This window comes from Gymnoscopelus braueri, assembly GCF_963280865.1.
Source record: "Gymnoscopelus braueri genome assembly, chromosome: 11".
Lineage (NCBI taxonomy): Eukaryota > Metazoa > Chordata > Actinopteri > Myctophiformes > Myctophidae > Gymnoscopelus > Gymnoscopelus braueri.
This window is the reverse complement of record NC_137613.1, coordinates 3134519-3148157: the sequence shown is the minus strand read 5'-3', so window position 1 is coordinate 3148157 and position 13639 is coordinate 3134519. Positions and strand designations below refer to the sequence as shown.

At 38.0% G+C, this 13639-nt stretch overlaps 1 protein-coding gene and 1 long non-coding RNA gene across 2 annotated transcripts in view; one reads left to right on the top strand and one right to left on the bottom strand.

Annotated features, from left to right (window-relative positions):
- LOC308094999 (NACHT, LRR and PYD domains-containing protein 12-like) overlaps positions 1-13639 on the bottom strand; it is a 518863-nt gene that overhangs the window by 359710 nt on the left and 145514 nt on the right. The gene's annotated exons all lie outside the window — the stretch shown is intronic.
- Positions 5647-7158, top strand: LOC308095050. The gene is made up of 2 exons (XR_013934022.1): positions 5647-5772; positions 5820-7158. It is a non-coding gene; the product is annotated as an uncharacterized lncRNA (long non-coding RNA).

Sequence of the window (13639 nt, the reverse complement as noted above, 5' to 3'; positions counted from 1 at the left end):
GTCCTTGAGGGGGTTCCACGGGGTCCCCCAAAATGTGTTAATATAGCATCAAAATCAGTTTAGCCACTTCAGACCTACATACATCAACTAATTGAAAATAGCAGATCTACAAGATCAGCAATTGGCATGATCTGTAGATCTTTTAGAAAGTTTTTCAAAACCTTTTCAGGTGGGTGTCTGCGGCCAAATATACAGTATATATATGATTGATTTGTCTTTGTTAAAGTGTCATGCTTCCAAGGAAGCCCCGCCCACATGGACTTACAGGACACTTTTACATTTCATTTGACATGAACAATGAACCCACATGATAATTCACAAACAATGAGCCAAACTAATAACCAACTAAAACACTCAAGAGCTCAAGCTTCACACTGTATATATAATACCCACACATTGTATTCATTTGAGGGTCCTTGACATGAAAAGGTTTTACAACCACTGCTGTAACACACATGATAAACACATCTCTGTCTGTGTCTATCAGTCCAAAGCCTAAACTCTGTTTACATATATAGTACCGAGTTTGAATCCAACTCCTACAATATATCACATCTAAATGGGAATCTACATGTCAATCTTACATTGAGATATTCAACTTTTCTAAGCATACTGTAACACATTAAGAAAGTGAATGTTTTTCACCAATGACTTTTCTGCTTCTAGGTCTACATCTTAACAGACCATTAACTAATGCAACATCAATACTGTACTGAATAAAGTGGTCCAAACTTGTAAACACACACTACACCATGTATTGTTGGCAGACCATGGTTATTAGCTTGTTCAAAATTACCTTGCATTACCATATTTCCAAAAATGTATGAAAACAAACTTAAAAATGACAGAAAACATGGTTTTAATATTCAAATGTATTTCAGAATGCAGGTAAATACTGTCCCTGGTTGTTCCAGGTACGATTCCAGGCCATGCCAGCAATGTGTCCCTGAGCAAGACTCTTAACCCGTTATTGCTCCCCGAACGGCGTAAAATAGTCAATGCAGAGGACACATCGTATGTGCAAATATATAGCCACAAAAAATACCCCCATAAAAAAAGAGGGTGTTTAAGAACTATTAGTGCAACTCCAAACACTGCAACAAGAACAGCCTGAAGCTTCAAGTCTTATAATATCTGTGAATCTGTAAACATTTGACTCCTTTTTGACTGTAAGAACAACAGTCTATTGTCAATGAAAGAACAGTATTGTCCATGAGGCTGTAAACCTTGTACTGTATGCACAAGGAAAACACAATAGAGTGTGGCGGGGCACCCTAAGTTTGACTTGCGCTCGTTTCACTTGTGTTCTTTGGGATGCCTCCCTCGCGCTCTGGAGCAGAACCAAGACACTTCTTTACAGTTTCACTGAAGTCCTTGTGGGTCAGCTTGAGGTCGAACTGCCGAGCAGCAGCTGAAAGACAAGATTACAAAAATAAGAGTGAGGAAGAGAGAGGGAGAGAGAGTGTGTGTGTGTCCCATACAACTTCCTGTTATATTAATAAGAAAATCACCCTCACTCTGTACAGTAACACAAGCTACAGTCAGCAGACAGTTAGCTAATAGACTGGACTGGAAAGAGGAGCAAACGGCTAGCCTGGCTCTATCCAGGTAATAACATTTGCATCCGAGCACCTCTAAAGCTCACCAATTAGGTTGTCTTTTTTTGGTTTATTTCTTATAGCTTGCACTTTCACCATCACCTGATTCCAACCTAACCTTTTCTGTTAGATTAAGTTTTGTCATTTCATGCTTTATTCTTCAACAGGGGATTACAGAGAGACATGAAACAAGGGAAGACATGCAATACAGTGTTAGATTCAAACTCGGTACTATATGGCTCACAAAGAGCATAATTATGTTCTGAATCACCATCAGTCACACCTCACTCCCTAAACTTAAGCTATTAAGTAGTTTGCAGGGGAGGAAACTCACCAAACATGCAGTCTTGTATTGCTGTTTCCTTGAATGGCTTCTTGCTGCTGCAACGCTTGTCTTTCTTTCCAGCCCAGTTGTACTGACAGGCCAAGGCGTTAGTCAGAGCAGTTGCCAGCATCCGTCTGATCAGGTTCTCTGAATTGGTGCCTCCTACCAGAGCCAGGCCAGCAATCTAAATCAGACGAGAGGACAAAAATAGGCCACTGCTTTAACTGTTGTATTGAGCTACGTTCTCAGTGTTAAGGCTCCCCTAAACACTGAGGCTGCCTCAGTGTTAAGGCTCCCCTAAACACTGAGGCTGTACATGAAGCAGATCCAGCATGTAGTCTAGAGTAATAGGCTACTTCTCAAAAAATGTCAGGTCAAGGACCCCCACAATGACATGTATTTGGCTGAGGACCCCCTTTCTGAAACACATTTTGTGACAGGGATTTTTCAAAAATAGCAGATCTACAAGCTCATAAGGCGGCCGCGCTATGAGCTTGTAGATCTGCTATTTTTGAATAGCCAAAGTGTGTGTGTGTGTGTGTGTGTGTGTGTGTGTGTGTGTGTGTGTGTGTGTGTGTGTGTGTGTGTGTGTGTGTGTGTGTGTGTGTGTGTGTGTGTGTGGCTCTATATGGACACTTGTGTTACATATAAATATCATCCTTTGGTAGAACATATTATGGTTTTAGGATTCTATCACCTTATTGTCCTTGTGTTAGTTAACCCTTTAAGACCCTTTAATGACTTCTAAATCCTAACAGTTTTCTGAAAAAAACCTGTTTCTATATCATTGATGCTCAAAACCTTTTCATGTCAAGGACCCCCAAAATGATATGTATTTGGCCGTGGACCCCCATCTCAAAATGTTATGTTTCAGGGGCCCCCAGAAGCACAGATCGGAGTTAAAAATGACCACTTGCAAAAAGGAAAAGAAAAGGGTTTGCACAAATTTTCAGGATTTTCAAAAATAGCAGATCTACAAGTTCATAGCGCGGCACGAAGTGACGCGCTATGAGCTTGTAGATCTGCTATTTTTGAATATCCAAAGTAATGTAAAAATGACAAAGATGCTTACCCGGCTTTAATGTGTTGAGGAGTCTGGGCCACGTTCACTGACTAGTTCTCTGTGGACTGACATTCTGGGAAGATTGTAAAAGACAAATAATGCAAAACAAGAGGCTGAAATACTGTTCTATCTCAGCTCTCATAGACAGTCTGTCTATCTGGAGAAGACAATGTTTCATATCCTTCACTATTACATGTTTTTATCAACATGAACTTATTATTTATGCATAAACATGAATTAACATTATTCCATACTTCTGCTCTGACAACAGTTAATACTGTATTGACTTACTAGAAAGACACTTTACAAGACCCTACTGGAGAGAATTAACTACTTTATCAACACCAACAATAAACATTTATCAACACTAAAGGTAGACTAACATATTAACAACTCTTACACTGCCAGGGTTTTTCATAAATAGTTTGAACCTCTGCCAGCATGTTTCCAGGTAAAACATAGGACATTCCCCGTTTATTTATTAACATTGAAGTGAATGGAGCAGAAACTTTTTGGAAAATGTATCTCCTGGTTCTTTGAGAAGAACGAAAAAACGTGAAAAAAAACAAAAATAAATAATAATTTTAGAAATGTTTTTATTTTGTTTTTGATTAAAAAAAATAACGTTTATAAACGTTGTTGGCAGTATAAGAGTTAACCCTTTAAGACCGGGAACGCATCTGTGTGTCATTTTAACATTTCTTTGGCTATTCAAATATAGCAGATATACAAGCTCATTGCCGCGCTATGAGCCTGTAGATCTGCTATTTTTTAAATATCGTGAACATTTTACAGAGCCACTGATATTATAGCAACATATGTTTTGTTTTTTTTAAACTGTTAGGATTCAGAAGACATTTGTAGAATCCCCCAGAAGCAAAGAATATAATTTACAGAATGTTACCTTTAAAAATATATATTCAAAGACCCACGATTTCCCCAAAAAATTGCAGATTTACAAGCTCATAGCGCGGCACTCGGTGCCGCGCTATGAGCTTGTAGATCTGCTATTTTTGAATAGCCAAAGAAATGTAAAACAATGACACAGATGTGTTCCCGGTCCTGATGGATTAAACACACAACAGGAGCTTTAAACACTAAAGGCAGAAACACAAATACTGTAAAAGTGAAACAAACCAAAACACAGGGGTGTGTGTGTGTGTGTGTGTGTGTGTGTGTGTGTGTGTGTGTGTGTGTGTGTGTGTGTGTGTGTGTGTGTGTGTGTGTGTGTGTGTGAGCAGCAGTAATGGCTGCCATCAATCTGACTGCTTAGACCTTTAGATTCAACTACACACAATAAACTAAAACACAATCACCACATTTCTGGTAAAACCCTCAAGACAAGCTTTGTTTTACATCACAGAGCTTATTTTGAACATGTTTTATGTTCTAATACTTTATTTACCTGAACAAACAGGGACAAACTGATGTTGTTCTTTCTCTCTTCCTTGAAGAATGATGTCACATGACCTCCTAAAACCACCTGATTTGCCCCCTTGTGGCGACATGTGGGATACGGGTCTTTTCCTAAAATGTAAGTTCCTGCTCATTCCAAGACACACAAAGAAACATGCATAATAAAACACACATGTGACATTTGTGTTTTATGTCACATTAATGTCACATGTTTCTAAAAAATAAGCCACACTGTTCTAGACTCACATCTCCAGTTGCTAAAAGACAGCTTGATGGACGCTCCATTATAGCAGTGGTTCTCAATCTGTTCAGGGTGAGACCCCCCAAAAGTATCCTATTTGTACTGGGGACCCCCCAAAATAATCATCTTTGTACTGGGGACCCCCCAAAATAATCATGTTTATACTGGGGACCCCCCAAAATAATCATATTTGAACTGGGGACCCCCCACCCTGATAAGCTCTTGGAATTGTAGGAATTGAGGCATTACATTTAGTTTAACTCGGTTCCATAGTGAAAATAGCAGATCTACAGTTGCGAGGCGTTGTGAGCATGTAGATCGGCTATTTTCAAAATTGTTGCATGTAATATTTGACAATTTGGACAATATTTACTATTTTTGGTAGTATAGTTTGTTGATAAATGTTTACACAGTAATGGTTTTATATCAAACCAAACACCTCAAGGAGAATGGAGATACAACAGTCCTTAACACAGAGCCATGCTTATTGTGGTGACACATTTGACCTAAAAACAGCATTAAAAAGTAATGGATTCTGGACTCTTGAACTCTAGCATCCCTATTCTGAGGGGAACATTAGCCCGGAAATAGCAGATCTACACGCTCACAACGGCTCGCAGCGTTGTGAGCTTGTAGATCTGCTATTTTCAGTAAAAAAAATATGGGGGGATTTAAGAGGTTAACTGTCTGAAAATGCACTTTAACATGAATGCAACACAAAACACAATGATAGTGTTGTATAAATCTATGACATGTAGTGGAGGTTCTCTCTCTCAGATAAGGAGTTCTTGGCCTGTAAAACACTGAAGACCTTTGAGCTAAACCATTCACACAACTCTGACAAACACTGATCCTCCATGATCCTGGAGAGAAAGAACAGACCAATCCAGGAACGCATCTGTGTCATTTATTATTCATTTATTTGGCGATTCAAAAATAGCAGATCTACAAGCTCGTAGCATGGCACTCGGTGCTGCGCTATGAGCTTGTAGATCTGCTATTTGTGAAAGAAAATCGTAAAATATGACAAATCTTTGAATATATATATATATACACATTTTTAACTAAAATCTTTGCTTCTGGGGGTCATTCAATATCTGTCCTCTTCCTCCCTGGTAGAATACTGCAGGTAATCAGATTACTGCAGGTGTAATGCAGGTAATCAGATTACTGCAGGTGTAATGCAGGTAATCAGATTACTGCAGGTGTAATGCAGGTAATCAGATTACTGCAGGTATAATGCAGGTAATCAGATTACTGCAGGTGTAATGCAGGTAATCAGATTACTGCAGGTGTAATGCAGGTAATCAGCAGTGTTGCCTTTTCATGAAATGGAAAAATAATAACCTTTGTTCCAATGGATCCAACGTAGTTATTATACATGACCAATGAGCTGTGGCCATGTTGTCATGACAACACTATGAATATCAATACACAGGAACAACGGCAGACTGTCAAGAATACATTTATTAAACTATTCATACTTCTACACATGATCATACAATAACATGTGAAGAATGAGAATAATATCACATTCATATTCAATGAAAACACAATCATGGAATGAGTGAGGAAACAATGATGTAATAATGAATCAATGAATAAACAATGATTGATTTGAGTTCATTAACACATTTAGTAGATGTTTGAATCCAGAGTGATTGTCCATGCAAGTCCATGCACTCTGAAAATAACCGATCTACAAGCTCACAACGCGCCACAGGCTCGTTGTGAGCTTGTAGATCGGCTATTTTTAGCACCAGCCAAGTATAAATCAGGCATTACGACGCCATCATGGCCCTAAAAATACATTTTAGTCGACTAAAATCTTATGATATTTAGTCGACTAAAACTAGACTAAAACTAAAACATTTCAGAATGACTAAAATATGACTATAATTTGCTGTCAAAATGAACACTGATCACAATGTGTCACTTTGTGACGTAGATCTTAGCTAGTAGATAGCTTGTAGATCTGCTATTTTCACCAAAGAGATCTGGTGTAGAGGTGGGAAAAAGCAGGGGACCAATTACAGAACCCTGGGGGACCCCAGTCAATAAAGTATATGGGGTTCAAGTGGTTAAAGTATAAAGGTTTATATATACAAGAAACAATATTATTACTGTCATAATTACATGATCAAATATACAGTTTTCCTCTGTATATTGTGTAGAAATATCAAAAATAAAATATTACATAAAATATGAGTTTGTATCATAAGAGACACAATATGACACTGATAATTACATCATCATCATCATCATCATCATCATCATCAGTGTTGATGGACAGTATTTATGATACATATTTATAAATGTATGGAGTGGAGGTTTGTTCACTTCTATCTAATCTAATCTAAGATCTAAAGCTCCCTGTGGTGATGACTCATTTATACCATAGAGTTTGACATTAATATGGATTTGACCAGGGACCCCCATTTGAACATATTTGTGCCAGGGACCCCCATTTGAACATATATGTGCCAGGGACCCCCATTTGAACATATTTGTGCCACGGACCCCCATAGAAGATGTAATGTTCTAAAATATATTATATTAAAAAGAAATCGTACTATTAAAAAAAGTTGCAGATCTACAAGCTCACAACGCGTCACGATGCGACACGTTGTGAGCTTGTAGATCCGTTATTTTCAAATATAATATAGCCTATACAGAGGTTAAAGTGTTTAAACTGATTTAGAGATGACTGGTTCTCAATGTAGGGTACAGGGGCCCCCGGGGGTTAAACTCAGTGTAACCACTTTATCCATGTATTACTTTGGTATTGGAAAAAAGCAGATCTACAAGCTCACAATGTGTCATAATGTGATGAGTTGTGAGATTGTAGATCTGCTATTTTAGGAAGCATGTTTTAGTTTTATTATATCATTTTTAACATTTTTAACACAAATCTTGTATTATGGGGGTCAGGGGTCAAAGGTAAAAATCTACAGGAGCTTTAATGTGTGACTGTCACTGTGCTGCTTATTACATCATCATGATGATGTCACTGTGATGTCATGATGAGTCACTCATGCCCAAATATGGAGTCCATGACGTCAGACTCAGCTAGTCTCAAAGTATCCTGCCAACAGTGGTAACCATGACAACCTAAACTCACTCAAACATGTTGAGTAACCATGGTGACCTGATGTCATCCTCACAGAGAGACTATCTCTGCTCACAAAGACACACTGAGGAGGAGGAGGAGTATAACCTGAACCCAGCATAGAGAGGTTCAGAGAATGTGTTCTGGAAGGTGTACAGGTGTGTCAGTGAGTCAGAGGACCCTTTATAAAAGGACAGAGTCCCTGCAGGCCAGTCCAGATACACTGCTACCCTGTTGGAGCCAGAGTGACTGACAGGGAGGACAGTGTCCTTACTATTGTGTCTGACAGTGTAACTGTTACCACGGAAACCACCAGCTCTACAGTACAGACTCCAGGACTTGTCATTGTTTCCAAGCCTACAGTCATCACCACTTCCTTTCCTGCTGATCCCTCTGTAAGTCACTGCTATAGAAACCTCTCCACTCCACTTTACCTCCCAGTAACAGCGTCCAGTCAGACCCTCTGTACACAGAACCTGAGGCCAGTAATCAAACCTGTCAGGATGTTCAGGATATGTTTGCCTCTGTCCCCATGTCACCTTTCTGTTGTTCTCAGACAGAGAGAGTTGTATGTGTGCTGTGTTTGTGTCCAGTGTGAGAGGATGGAAATCTGATAGAAAAACAACACAGTAAACATTAAATACATCATCTAATATATGAGATCAAGCTCACAACGTGTTGTAAGCTTGTAGATCACGTATTTCTTTTACATTTTGCTGATCTACAAACTCACAACCTGTTTGTTTGTTTGTTTGTTTTCACTCAAAATAATTAAAATGTATCGTCTCTGTCGGCTGGAAACCTTGTATGTCCATAACATTTATTTTCTTAAAGGGATAGTTCACCCCAAAAATGACTTATTTTCTATGGATTACACCCCCCATGAAGCCTTGAATTCATGAAGATGTTTTTGTGTTTGTCTCATTCCTAAGACAATAGTTTAATGACCGGTGGAAAGATGCTAATGTCTCCGGTAGGAGACTCAAAGTTGACACTTTGAGTCTCCTAACGGAGACACCGCCGGTCATCAGATTATTGTCTTAGGAATGAGACAAAAACTAAAAAAATCTCCATGAATTCAAGTCTCCATGGGGGGTGTAATCCATAGAAAATAAGTCATTTTGGGGGTGAACTATCCCTTTAATATCATTTTAAAAACATTTTAAAATAGTGTAAATAGCCGATCTACAAGCTCACAACGTGTCAGAGATACAAGGTTTCTGCCTGACGACAACACAGTAAATGTGAGTCAGAATGTCTTAAAGCCTCCAGGTGAGAAGTGACTTTCTGTGAGAAAATGTTTACATTAAGTTTATGTGTGTGTTTATCTACAAGCTCACAATGCGTTGTTTGGAGATGCATTGTGAGTTTGTAGATCGACTATTTTCAAATGGCCGAAATGTATATAGGGCTGTTAATGTAGTTAATGTATGTTTTGTAAGAATAATCAAAATCCTCCAAGTAACTAGTAACTAAAGTGTTCGAATAATTGTATTGGAGTAAAAGTACAATATGCCTTTGAAATGTAGATGAGTAGAAATAAAAGTACTGAAAATAGGACCCCCCAAAATAATCATACTTGAACTGAGGACCCCCCAAAATAATCATATTTGAACTGGGGACCCCCCAAAATAATCATATTTGAACTGAGGACCCCCCAAAATAATCATATTTGAACTGGGGACCCCCCAAAATAATCATACTTGAACTGGGGACCCCTCAAAATAATCATATTTGAACTGGGGACCCCCCAAAATAATCATATTTGAACCCCCCACTCTGACAAGCACTTGTCAGGGTGGGGTAGTTGTAGGAGTTGAGGCATTACATTTAGTTTGACTCGGTTCCACATATAAATATTGTGAAAATAGCCGATCTACAAGGCGTTGTGAGCTTGTAGATATTTTTTAGAGTATATTTATAGCCGATCTACCACTTATAGATCGGCTATTTTGTAGATCGGCTATTTTCACAATATTTACCTCTTTTTGTGCGTAATATTTGACAATTTGGCCAATTTGGTATTAAAAGGTTTTTAGTCCTTTTAGGTATTAAAAGTCCTTAAATTGTAACATTATAAATGTGCAGATACCCTGTATACACTTATACTGTATGTTGGTTTGTTTACTGTTGAGTGAGAAAACAATGTTACACATTAAGATAATCATCTGGGGACCCCCCAAAATTATTTGGGGACCCCCCTGGGTCCCAGTTTGTAAACCACTGTGTTATATAGAAAACATTCAGCATAAGTTAGCAACACCTCACACCATGGTGTGAAGCGTTGCTAACTTGTAGATCGGCTATTTTAGTCATTTTTGAAATATGGAGGAATTACAAGCTGATTTACAAGCTCACAACGTGTCACGATGCAAGGCGTTGTGAGCTTGTAGATTTCTATTTATTATTTACATTCTATTTTTTTATGTTTTTTCTGTACTGCAGTATTTACATCTACAAGCCGATCTACAAGCTCACAACATGTCACATTGCAACATGTGACCTTGTAGATCCGCTGTTTTTGAAATATAGCCAATCTACAAGCTGTCATGATGTAAGGCAGTAGATCGGCTATTTATTTGATTTTTACCACAACCCAATCTGCAAGCTCACAATCTGTCACAATGCAACTCGTTGTAAATTGATAGATCGGATAGTTTAGATTAGAAAAATAGCCGATCTAAAAGCTCACAACGATTGCATATCGGCAAGCTAATTGATTAATTAATTAAAAAGTACAAAATATGAGGTGTTGTGAGCTTGTAGATTAGCTGTTTTTTAACTATAAATCATCTTCAAGCTCACAACGCGTTATAATGTGACACGTTGTGTGCTTGTGGTATTTTTCAAATATAGAGGAAATACAAATTCAGAACCCGTCACAATGTTACCCTTTTTGAGCTTGTAGATCGTCTATTTTTACCTTATTTTCTAATATAGCCGATCTAAAAGCTCACAACTCATCATGATGTGACGCATGGTGAGATTGTAGATCGGCTATTTTTATTTATATCAATTATTGATAATCTACATACCAATCTGCAAGCTCATAACCTGTCACAATGTGACGAGTTGTGAGCTTGTAGATCCACTGTTTAGAAAACGTAAAAGTTCATATAAAAGTTCATCACACGTTAAACAACATATTGTGAGTTTATGTTTGAAATACAGCTGATCTACAAGCTCACAACCTGTCACAATGTAACTCATGAGTTTGTAGATCTTCTACTTTTGAGTTTTAAACAAAGCCAAACTATACAAGCTCACAACGTGTCGCAAATGTGATCCTTTTGAGCTTGTAGATCGGCTATCTTTGTTATGTTTGATATATTGAGGTCTGAGGAAGATCCAGCAGGCTTTAAACATCACATTCATGATGGTAATAAACCATTTAACTTATGGATCATAATTATTGATCCATAAGTTCAGTTTTTTAAATTACTTTGGATGAGCATGATCTTCTACTTGTTGATGTTTGAAATAACTCACTACCTGTCACATTAAAACATGTTGTGAGCTTGTAGATCGGCTGTTTTTGAAATATAGCCAAAACTCATAGCGCTTCATAATGCGAGGCTTTGCAAGCTTGTACATCTGCTATTTCTTGTAATATAGCCGATGTAAAGGCTCAAAACGCAACATGATGTGAGCTTGTAGATCGGCTCACAACCTGTCACAATGCGACAAGTTGAGATCAGCAATTTTTTTTTTAATTTGTAATAGTCTATCTAAAAGCTCACCACACGTCATGATCAGGGTTTCCGTTAGCCGGTATTTACCAATTAAATGTAATATTGAATTGCCCGTTAATTATAAAGATCACAGGCCACCGTGGCCGATTGGGAAAATGCTGTTATTAGACTATTTTATGTCTGTCTGTCTGCAATGGATAAAGTGGTGAAAGTTGGTGACACACATACATTGCAGGCAAGTAATGAACCTTCCTTGTACCATCATTCATGATGACATAATTAACATTAACAAAACAAAACAAAAGCTGTAGGTTTTGCATAATTAAGGTTGAATGAGATGTAAAGCCCAAAACATATATTAATGTGTTTATACTGTGTGACGTAGTCACGCAAGCTGTTCAAAACGCCCACTTTATTCAGTTATTTTTTGGAAAGTGACAGTATGATAGAGTAGATAGATATTACTAGCCCACTTCATTCTTTGGCCGGTAAAATATAATCCTGTCGGTCAAGGTGGCCGTCCCAAAAAGTGCCTTGTGAGTTCGTAGATTGGCTCTTTTTATGTTTGAAATACAGCTGATCTACAAGCTCACAACCTGTCTCAATGTGACTCGTTGTGAATTGTTAGATAGGCAAATTTTGTTTCAAATATAGCTGAACTACAAGCTCACAACCTGTCTCAATGTGACACGTGAGCTTGTAGATCGGCTATATTTTAAATATTGCCAATCTACAAGCACACAATGTGTCACAATGTGAGGCGTTGTGAGGAGTTGTGAGGCATTGGGTCTCATTCACTAAGCTCAGTTCCTCACATATTTTGTACTTATGTGCATATACGTGACTTCCCACGTTCAGTATTCATTCATCTTTTATTGACCGTGAATGTGGGAGGACACTCAAACTCACGTCTGCTCAGGAACAGACTTATATGCCTTAAACCATTCGTATATGTCAACACATTAAAAAAACATATGTCAAAGATATATTGCTTGGATGCATATGGTAGACATGATGCAAATTCAACCGAGTATTTCTTTTCAGTTGACACATTTAGAGCTGAATTATTAGGTCCTTTTGGATGTTTTCCATTCCTGCAAATGTGGCCACAGTTTCACATATTGGACTTTCATGCCAACAACATATGTTGTGCTATTAATTTATAATATTGACCACATCACATCATGTTATGTCTTATGATCTGATGAGGATACAGTAAGGATGAAATCTAGCTGTGTCCATAATATCCATTCACCATTCTGACGTAGGACAGGATATGTTGTTAATCCTAAGGACAGGTTTATCCTCAGTAATAAATAAAGTGTGATCTGGTCCATAATCTCGGATCTCGGTGTTCCTGGATTCCAGCGTCAAAATGTTACCTCAGTCAAATGTGAGCATTATTTAATAGAAAAGGCTTCTATAATATCCTTTCCACGTTTTATTAGCCTATTATTTGGTGGTGGTGTTAAACATTATAACTTCTTATTGTCATTATGAGAGCATTACTTTATTAACGTTCAGCTGATCCATCGTGCGATCGAGGGACTCACTTCCAGACAGAACAGATGTACAAGTTGTCAATGCGGTGCGACTTGACTCGTTTGTTATTTGGCAGATCTGTTTTTTTTTCTTCACGTGGGTTATTTCTGGTTGCCTTTTATAGTGTTAAATGGGGCGTGGAACAATACAAAGGATCTACACGGGAGCACACTAGTGACTTTAGAACACAAATGAGATACACCTGTGATCCACACAAATCATGGCTCTGAACCCTCTTTCATGAATCACACGTCAGAATATATACACCTTATTTATGACCAAGTTAGTGAATGAGGCCCATTGTTTCTGTCAACCCACATGACCTTAGTTTTCTAAAAAACTTATAATAAAACTAAATAAATAAAAAGATTCATGTTGCTATATACATCCCCTGGGTCGTAAAGTAATTTCTCTATGGAGAATAACATTGGGTCATCATAGAATCGTCTCATATAAGAATTGTGGTCCAAAAATAAACAAACTGTCTCGGTGATATAGAGCATCGCAGTTCCCGCCCCCTCCGGGTGCCGGAAGAAAAAGCTCAATGCATTTTTCCCATTGACATTTCCAAAAATATTTATATCTATTAATTTAAGCCTCGAATCAAGCCATCATGACATCACATGAATCATGACCATAAAACGTTTGATTCT